The sequence below is a fragment of the Teleopsis dalmanni genome, chromosome X, assembly GCF_002237135.1.
Source record: "Teleopsis dalmanni isolate 2A chromosome X, ASM223713v2, whole genome shotgun sequence".
NCBI lineage: Eukaryota > Metazoa > Arthropoda > Insecta > Diptera > Diopsidae > Teleopsis > Teleopsis dalmanni.
In genome coordinates, this window is record NC_051848.1 from 2,097,758 (window position 1) to 2,108,701 (window position 10,944).

Consider the following 10,944-nt stretch of genomic DNA (forward strand, 5'->3'; position numbering starts at 1 on the left):
TTTATTCGTTATGTGCTGTTAAAGGCGTTCTTTAATAAATCCTCCCTAAATTTTTTTTCTTTTACACGAAAATAATCGTATCTACGCATGTGCAATATGACTCACAATTAATATTACTACGCACCAGCCACTAGGACTGATGGACGGATTGTGAATTACCAATATAGAAAGTTATATATTTTAAAGCTTTATCGAAAAGTCACTGATACAGTATTTCTGAAGGACTCCAATAATTTTCATATCATTACGTTGCGTAGAGAGTGCCGTTTCGTTCCTATAGGCATTTATCTCTTTTTAACAAAATCATACTACATATTTATCCGACCTACTGGCTCCGAAATTATAATATTACGCATAGTACATACAACACAATCAAATACCGGTAGAGTAATTTGATTGGAGAAGTAAATAAAATCATACGATGAGAGAAGTGAAACCAGACAGTAACAACCAGTATGCATTTATGAGGATAGCAATGTATAACTATATCTCTATGCGTTCTACACTAGGGTCTTGCATATTCTGAGTTTCAATGGGTTCACTTTGTAGAGGGAAATAACTGTTTTTTGAACAGTCTATTGTCTTGCTCATTGAAGGCAAATCCACTGAATTAAGAATAGGGTTTAGTGAGGTAGATAATGCTATGTTGTGGCGTGTAATTCAATCCACAAACAACAATTAATGCCAGAAAATGTTTGTAATTTATATCTGTTATCTTAACCCTTTATTTAGGTTCCATATTTTAATCAGATGTATTAAGACAGTGTATTTCTTCTTTAGTATTATCATAATTTATTAAAATAAATTCGTTTGTATACGAATTCGTATCTATATTGAAGTCATGCTTAACAATTTGTTATAATAATTATTATGAAAAAAAATTCTTAAAACTTAAATGGATTAAATGGACTATTTCCCCCGTTCTAAGCAAAGCTTGTTTAATTTTTTTTTTTCTAAACGATGTAAAAGCGACGGAATTTCTAATCGGTCCTTGTCGTTGATAACTACTGCATCCGGCATACGAGTATAGCTACAGTCACTCCAGAAAACGCACCGCACTAGTAATGCTAGAATTAATTATATATTAAAATAAATAAATAAATTTAAAATTATTTTTTATTTTTTTTATAGTGTCATTACTAATTTTAATGAGATAATTCTATACAGCTTTGCATCAACAATCTAATTTTAATCAAAGAACTGTCGGGCTGTGAAGGAGCCTGCAATAATATTTTTGATTTTTTTATATAATTATAAAATAATATAAATATATAATATAAATAATATAAAAAAATAACATAAATTCATAGTGAATAATTTCACAAAATGTTAGGCCTGTCAGAAGACATATAGATTATTTAGCATTATTTCTAAAGATCCCAGAAACGCAAAATGCTGTAACGAAAAAAATTAAAGAAAATTATTGGTAAAAAAAAATTGTCGATCTTAAAGGTGTTTAATGGTACGCAGATATTTATAAATTGTTTATGAATAATTACACACATAGATGTAATACTACACATATATACATACATACCTATATGCCTTTTATGTTTAGAAATAAAATAAAGCGACGAACGTTTGAACCATCACTGGTATTATTTACTTACACCACATATCTACAAAGTCTTATATAAGAGACTAGTTTTTTTCATTTTTCATCTACAATCGGGGAAGCGCTATTCCAAATAAAGAAAAGGGCTATTATAAGGAATCAATATATTTAAATATATTTTTATCATCGTAATTATAATTTTGTTGTTAATTTTTTATTATTATTCTCTTTGATTTCGCAGAGTTGGAAGAAAAGCAATACGTGGAGACATGCATAAATAAAAATAATATTATGATGTATGAAATAAGAATTCATGTTAAGCACGGTGCAGACTTTCAGTTTTGACTAAAATGCCATGACTGTGAGTAAAACTGCAAGTCTGCACCCTTGAATTACACTCAACCAATATGCCATGCTCACCAAAATTTTAGCGAGTATTCCGTCAGTCAAGAGGATATTTTTGTGTGGTTACTGTCGTAGTAAGAGTGTGCACAAACATCCTTATTCTTCAAAAATTTTGCTTGACTGAAACATCTTGACTGTGAGCAAGTTCAAGTTCGGTCGCTAGAATTAATTTGAGCAAGACAGAGTGTAACCTGTTTGAGAGTCAAAACTGCAAGTCTGCACCGCGCTTTACGTTGTGTTCATTCGGGGAATTCTTAACTATCAATTTAATTTAATTAAAAATTACTGTTTCATATACATACATATGTATTATTTATTTACGCATACAGTTTTCGAAACAAATTATAATTTTTATCAGAAATCTTTAAACATTTATATCCAGCTCTAGAATAAAATCGCTGTAATATTAAATATTGAATTAAGATTCCACATTTTTTCATATAATAGCGGTATTTTTTATTTTGTTCAATTCATGTAATCATGTACTAACATTTACATACATATGTTCAGATCAGACTATATACAATTCCATACATAATCATATTAATTATATATAATGAGTCAAAACCATTTTTTCTCGGTTAAATTTAAATAAAATTTTAATTAATAATTACAACGTTTTTGCGAGGTCTCTTAGGGAGCGAGGTTCTCAGCGATCGCCAATGTTTCACGCCACTATTACAAACCGAAATATGTAATTAGTTCGTTAATCTAGTAATATAGTAAAAGTGAAGGGGGCAACAATAAATTATGTCTTGAATAAATGTATTTTATTGTTGACGTTTTGCTCTGCTACTATATTACTTGATTATCGAGCTCACTTTTCAAGATCGAAAATGGCACTATTTCAACTCAGAATACTCGATTTCTGATTATCGAGAACTCGATAATTCGATATGCAATCATATTTGTTTTTATGCGGCCATTTGAAAAAAACAAATTCTGCGCAACAGTTAACAGAATAGAAAGTTAATGAGCATGGTTTAAATACTTATACAGTATACGCTCGATTATCTGATTACTCGATTATGTGAATAACCCCTTGAAAAAAAATTTAACAAATGCCATTCTATAGAGTGAACTAGGTATTGATTCGAATACATTACATTCAGTATATTGCAGACATAACCACTTACTGGTTGTAGCATTACTGTAGTTAAAGTTAAAACTTGAATAACTTTAGCAGTGACTTCCAATATTCGGCAGATACAGTTAGGAGATGGGATACCTCCATTGATATTGATAATGATTATGTTGACAAAAATGTCAATGAATAGCAAGTCATGCAAACTATTGGTTCAATAAAAGCTTTGGCGGCTTTAATATCTTTAGCGCTTAAAAAGTAGACAGTTTCGCTATCACAGACTTATGGCTATTGAAAAAATGTTAGAAGAATTCAGAATCTTCTGACCAATATACCTGTTCGAAAGAAACTATTAAGGAAAAAAACTAATTGTATTGCCAAAAAATGATTGGCAAGAGTTAAAAAAGCACAGCTAAAGCTTGTTTATGAAAAACAAAAATTTTATAAAATAGCTAAATATTTTAAATAAGTAATAAATTCGTTAAATACCACATATGTAGAATAAATAATGTTTTAACAGTTACTTTATTTTAGAGATTAATCTCATTTCAATAAACAATAAACTTTTTTACTAATAGTTCACATAATTGAGACCGTGCTATATGTGATCTGTCTATACAGTAATTTAAAATAATTGGCGACTATTAACTTGACACAGCGGCTTTAGTAAACGATATTAAGAGGTTTTGTACACGATTGCAGGATATTGTAGTCAGTGATACTTTGAAGGGTTTTAAGGTACTAACTGTCTATAAGAATATAGGAAACAAATACACTATTCAATCGGACAAACCATTGTATCCTGTTATGTATTTAATGCACACATTGAATATATTGAATAGATGCTTCAGGTTTTAAATCAATTTAGATTGAAGTAGACACCCAGACGAGTATTTTTCTAGATATGTTTTGACTTGTCCAGTTCTCTCATTTCCCCATCTGCAATATTTGATTCTTTATATGATTCTCTGGTCTTATTTGACCAAATCATCGGAGGTGGAAGTCTGGCAACTTAGCTCCAAACGGGATGACTTTACTATTGTAAGATATATACTTATCAAGTTGTTTCACTCACACTTACATTCGAATGAAAAAGTAGCGCCTCCAAGCACGCGGTCCTTTCGGGCGTCCTTCTGGTCAACGTATGAACAATGCCAATCCGTGGTATCACAACATATAGCTCAATTAGGATTTGGTGTACAAGACCGCCACTCCAACCCAACCTAATTTCTGTAAATGCCTTTATTTAAAATAAAGTATGTATTTATATGAAAAAGTTGTATTCATTTGGAGCTAAAAATATATAAATTAAAATGTTTACTAAATGAATAGGACAGTAGTTTAGTCTTCTAAATATTTTACAAAAAGTGATCTTATCTCACTATATAAACTACCAAGAGTGAATTTTGCTTCCCAAAGATGTTTTATCTACAGTTTTGCGTTTCGATAGTTCTTGTTTACAGAATGAAATTTTAATTCGTTATAATTTCGGAAGATTGTTTTTAACTTTTTGAGTTCTTATACGGTAGCACAATGGGTCAATAGGCCAAAGTGGATTCTCACGATCGCCGGTATAACCCAACCTAACTTAGTTTAAAGAGAAGTCTCAGAAAATTTAGTTGTTTTTCTAAATGCTGTAATAAATTGATGTTTTATTAATGTAAAATAATACTAACCACGCAAATATTAATAATAATAAAATAATTTTAATAAGATAAGGTGTTTATCGCTTTTTAAAAATGGTATGTCAAAGGTTTTCGGCTATTCTCATTTATTATTGTGTGCCTAATAAATGTCAAATCAAAGTTTTTGATTTCAAAAAAGTGTTTTCACTTAGAATTATAATTATCCAAAACTGTCCTTGACAGTCTTAGTTGATTGCTCTTAATGGCTGTGTGGTATTAAGATATCTTCCATTACTTCTAATATATAAGAAATAACTTTATTTGATTAGATATTTTGCGCATTAAGATTTATTTTTATAAAATTTATTTAATATAAACATATTTTTCTGTTATCGGATACAATAAATTGACTTGTAGTCACGAAAAGAGTGCTAGAGTATTGATTTGTTTCAATGTTCGTGCTTTCCCTTATTGTTTGAAATTATAGAATTTAGTTTCCAACACATTTTCAATTATGTATTTTATTTTGGTAATTATTACAAATTTTACAACAGAGATACAAACTTATCTTAAGAGATCTCTAGCTCTATTTATAAAATTTATATTTTTTAATATATTTTAATGAGGTCAAATAGTGACGCGGATCCTTATTATATTTTAAATTATATAAATGTTATGTGTACAGTGTAATTGTTTTAAATATGCATTTCCTAAAAAATTAATTTTTAAGTCTAAGTAATAAAATATTTATTAGCACATAAATATTTATTAACAACTAATTGTGTCATGATACACAATAAGTTGCGTATAACCAATATTATTTCCTATTTATTTCAGTTATCTCTTTAAGTTTGAAAAGTTTAAATTAGTATAAAAAATGCATGTGAAAAGAGCTATTTTTTTTTATAATAAACACAAATTTGTTTTAATTTATTTACATCAATAACATAACGATTATACCTTCAAGCGGTTATTCGTAGACAACACACTATTATTCTTGGTTTTGTTTTCTAACCCACTGGCATTGAAAAATCTTGAACTTGACCTGCTGCTTTTAAGCTCTTGGTACTTATTTTGACGTTTACACACTGGAATAGGAATAGTGTTGTAACATATATGTATATGGTATACCTGGTATATATGCAGTTGTTCAACAATTTTCCGACATAATTGCGAAATTTTCCAATTGGGCATATTGGGCATTTGTAGAGAGTAAGTGTAGAGAGAAAGAGAGAGAGAGTGAGAAAGTTACTTGCTGCTTGTTGTTGTTGTTGTTTTTTTGTTTGATATTTTGCATTATAAATTTTGGTTGGATGAATAAGATGAGGTGATCTGTTTGCTGAAAACAATGTATTGATGTATGTGTTAGCACATGTTGGGTTGATGTAAAAGTAGTAAAAGGGCTTGCAAAAGAAAACAAATTTAAAAGAAATCAACTGATACACAGTGGGCGAAAATAATCAACTAAATGCAATCAATTTATTAAATTTAAAAACTGTATGCCATGACAGTACTCATATATATATATATACATATATATATATTTTAATTTTTTTTCTTGTTTTTATAAAATTAAATTAAAAATTTTATTTTATGTTTAATTTTTTTAAAATATAATTTGTTTAGAATTGAATATATACGTGATTATATACATACATATGTATAATTAATATGTACATAAAATTTGGACTACGAGTGCCAATTATATAATAAAAAAATTTAATTAAAAATTATTTAATTCAATTTCGCAAACAAATAGTAACTTAATTGTATAATATGCAACATTAAAAACACATACATACATATATTCATATGTATATATGTATTTTTACGTATTTATATATGTATGCAATGATTACAAAATAACTGCACCTTATGGCATTTCCTTGCTATATAAATTTAAAATTATTTTAAATGTTTCCAAATTGCTTTTATTCTCATATAAATCTTCTCAACATACTATATACATATGTATGTACATACATATATATATACGTATATGACGATTTTTTAAATGTGTGTTTACTTACATCCCCACATACAGATATTTATGTGTGTGTATAATTATTATGATCTTAACATATGATCTTTTTTTAACATAATGACGCATGTATGTATGTATGTAGTTAATTTATATTTTTATTTGCAAAAAAAAATTCTTGCTATTATTTATTTATTTATTTTTGTAGTGTATTAAGTATATGCTTTTTATTGCACTATCTTAAAAACAAACTTAAAAGCTAACAATATATTCTTTAAAGTATAATTTATATAGAATGTTATTTACCAAGAATAAATTAATATTATAAATATTATTACAAATTTTGTAATCGTGTCTGAAATGACCTTTCGCTTAAAGCAACGCCGTGGACAGTATTCTTACGATTTGTGATAATTCAGAAAAATGTTCATATGCAGCATTACTATTAAAATTCGCTTATAGCAATGTCATCCAGATTGGCAATTTTAATATCACATTTCAGTTATTTGTTGTAGCAGCGGTTAAGAGAGATTTTAGCAAACTCCTTTCAAATGAAGCATCACAGAGAGCCAACGGTGGAGATAAGAACAAACAAAATATCTTCACTGTGTGAGAATTTGTTTTTGCAAATGAAATATGTATAAGAAGAAAAAAAGGAAAAAATATAATTTCTAAGAAATGTTTAATGAGATAAAACACAATACGTTTTTTTTTTGTTTGCGACTAGTTTGTCTTTTTTTTTTTTGTAATTTGTATTATGTTTTCGAGTATAAATTTACTTACATACATATGTATGCACATAACTAAACAAAACTTTCTCATAACTTTTGCTATTTTTATTATTATAGCAAACATTATTTCACCATGTAAAAGGGTTGAGGATATCTTTTGTTGGTCTATTTATTTACTGTGTACTGTTAAATCATTCATTTTAAGTAGTTCATTATTATGAGCCGCCTTACATTATAATTACTTTAAGTTAAGAGCAAGCTGTAGTAATTCTGTGTAAAATTGATTAACATTGACTTTAACAGCAAAGTAAACTCGAGTTTCAAATAGGATTAAAAATGTAATATAAAATAAAATATATTATATATGTATGTACATACATATATAAAAAAAAGTAAAAGTTTATTGAATAGAGAGTTATCTAATTAGGTTCAAGTTTGTTTCTCTGTTTGCCACATCTCTATGCGGGGTTGGAATATCTCAAGACGCTAGGATCTTTTATTCTGTGTTGTCAAATTGCTCCTTTAATTCCCACGACCATTTAGGCTAGTTTTGGATCTCATCTTGATATTTTATATCACTTCCAGCTCTTCTCAGAATGTGACTTTCGTGTGGCACTGAACACTTAACGTGTTCAAAGAACTTCAATCTGCTTTTTAAATGCTCCTCATACATACATACATAACACTTCGTTCGATAATGTGTGTGACTGACACATAGATGGCGGCACTAATACTAAATAAATATTTTTTTTCGAAAGTGGCAACCTATTTAGGCTTACTGTCAAAATTATATGTTAATCCGACCATTTGTTTACAAGTTACAGTGCTTTAAGTGAAGCTACTTTTGAGTTTTCAAACAAAAATAAATTCAAAGCAATTCCGTGTGCTGATTTATCATTGTTTTTTAATGAAAAAAAATACTGTTCAATGCCAGGAATGGCTTGAAAAACATTATTCGGACTCTGCTTCATCAAAAAGAAGCATTTGTTATTGGTATGCCGAATTCAAACGTGGTCGTACAGACACCGATGACATTCCGTCTACTGGACGGCCAAATGATGCTGTTATTCCAGAGAACGTTGAAAAAACACTGAAAATCATTATGTCCGACCGTAAAGTGAAAGTGAGGGAGATTGCTGACATTCTACAGATATCAGCAGGCAGTGTACACACCATAATACACGAACATTTGGGTATGAAAAAGGTGTTTTCCAAATGGGTGCCGCGTTTGCTACTGGCTCTTCGCAGACCTCAAAAAGATGCTCCGTGGTAAGAGATTTGACTCAAATGATGAAGTAATCGCCAAAACTAACGCCTATTTTGAAGGCAAAGAAAAATCGTTTTACAAAGGCGGTATCGAAAGATTGCAAAAGCGTTGGAATGATGTTGGAACATTAGGCAATTTCTATTATTTTAAGAAGGATCTATAGACAAATTACGATGAGTTATTCTGAAAAATAAAAAATGTTTGTTAGTAGGAAAATTTCCATTACACTTCAAAGATTTTAATAGGATTTTTTATGAGTAATATTACATGTAGTTGAAAATATACATATAAATATAAACATATAGTTTCAATATAATTAGAATAACTTATAAAAGTTTATGTTGTTGTAGCCAGGTTGGAAAACAGATCTTATTGATTTGTACATTTTCTTTTTTTTTTTGATCAGTAAAAGTCCGACTTACTTATGGTGGGACAGTGGAACAGCGCACCGTCCAACAAGTGGCCCCACTGAAGTGAAGGATTAGTAGTAGACCACGAAACTACTTGGGTCCTTTTTCGTCCTTCTATTCTCGGATTTCGTTATTGGATTAAAGCTGGAGTGGCTTCTGTTCGCATAACTACATCTATTGTTAATGCAAGCATCTCATTTAGCTTGAGGTGGCCTGCCAACTCATCACCAACCCAATGGTGTCCCAAGACAGTCTTCCTTCTACTTACCAGTGCTGGACATTAGCACAATATAAGCACCGCTGTCTCCACGTGTCTTCGTCAACAAGAGTTATTTTTTTGAGGTGATACTTAAAGTTGCTATGTCCAACACAGTAATTAGTGAGATCAGCCAGCTTAGGGTGTTCAGCGGTTAGTTAAGCACTTTTATCGCTTCCCTGACCCACGGTTTCAGCAACATGAGTTTAGTCTGTCTACAAGTGCTCAACTCCCTCCATCTGTTGAAGTGAGGTTATCCATTTATAGACATAGGCTGTCATCATGTTGTAACCCAATTCTGGGCCACAGTAGTTATGGCTTGATCCTTGTTTTGCATGAGCACATTCCATGAGCTTGGTTACACATTCTTGAACTAAGCTGCTAGCTATGTATGTTTTTTGCATGCTTTTGATAACTGCTTGATTGTCCAGCACTATCAGTATGTGAGATGGACATTAGTTCCGCCTGATAGACGGGAACATATATTCCTAGATGTAGAGTGCACGTCAGATTTAGCTCTTTCGAGTAAACCCCAGCACCAGCTCTGCCATCCATGAAGGAGCCATCGATAAAGATGCAGATGTCATTCCCCTCACTTTCATTATGTAGAAGGCCGTCTACTATCAGTGTTCTATAGGACACTTCTGTCCCATAAGCTCTCCTCATAGTCTCCAATGTCATCTACGTTTTCTTGACCGAGGTCTGGACGAGGTCAAGTATTTTCCGATGATCCACCAATTTTCCGAAGTTGTTCCATGTGGAACAAATTGCTGCCAGTGCTGCCGTTTTCTTTATATATAAATCCAATGGAAGCAAACCTAGCATCGCCTCTAACGCCACACAGTGTGACAAAACACAAAATTAGGCGGTCAAAATACGATATTTTCGGAACCAGTAGAGATATTGATACGAAATTTTCCTAAAAAATAGTTTTTGAGATGATCATTCCTTTAAATCTAATTTGAGCCCAATCGGCCTACCGAAACCCCCCGAATGACTTTGCTTATGTGTAATCCTCCTTTCCTGGCTTTGGTAGAAAAGTCACCCTTGACTCTCTCCAAGCTTTAGGGACGTACCTTATTGCCAGTGACGTCCTGAATATCTCCGTGAGCCTAACTCCGAGCAGGTCAATTCCTCATCGCAGGAGTGCTGGAAATATGCCATCCAACCCCGGTGACTTAAATGGATCGAATTTCAAGATGGCATTCCTAACTGCATTTGTGGTCACTATTCGTTCTGCGTAAAATCTTTCTTCTCTGTTCATTCTCCTTTTAAGAGAAGGACAGTGATCATCAAATTTGAAACTTCTTGGAAAATAGGTCTTTATGAGAGTACTCAATGACTCTCTCACGGTCTCCGTCATTGTATCATCCTTCTTTCGGATTAAACCAAGTCTTGAGACCGGGTCTTTGGTGACCATCTTTTGTAACCGACTTACTTTAGAGGTCCCTTCCATGCTCGAACAGAAATTCCGCCACGACTCCCGTTTTCGGTTGCGTAGTACTTTCTTCAATTCACGCTTTTTTGCATTGTACAGATCCCATGATACGGAGTTCTTCTTCCTTATGTATTTATTAAAGGCATTTCTTGTCTCCTTTTTTATTGCATCAAGGTCCTGATTCTACCAGGG

The 10,944-nt window shown here is 31.2% G+C and overlaps 1 long non-coding RNA gene across 1 annotated transcript; it reads right to left on the minus strand.

Annotated features, from left to right (window-relative positions):
• Positions 1 to 823: 823 nt before the first annotated feature.
• LOC119661903 lies at positions 824 to 5,725 on the minus strand. Its single transcript, XR_005250629.1, has 4 exons — positions 5,630 to 5,725; positions 4,126 to 4,284; positions 1,141 to 1,220; positions 824 to 1,067 (listed from the first exon to the last, which is right to left on the minus strand). It is a non-coding gene; the product is annotated as an uncharacterized LOC119661903 (long non-coding RNA).
• Between the last annotated feature and the right edge of the window lie 5,219 nt (positions 5,726 to 10,944).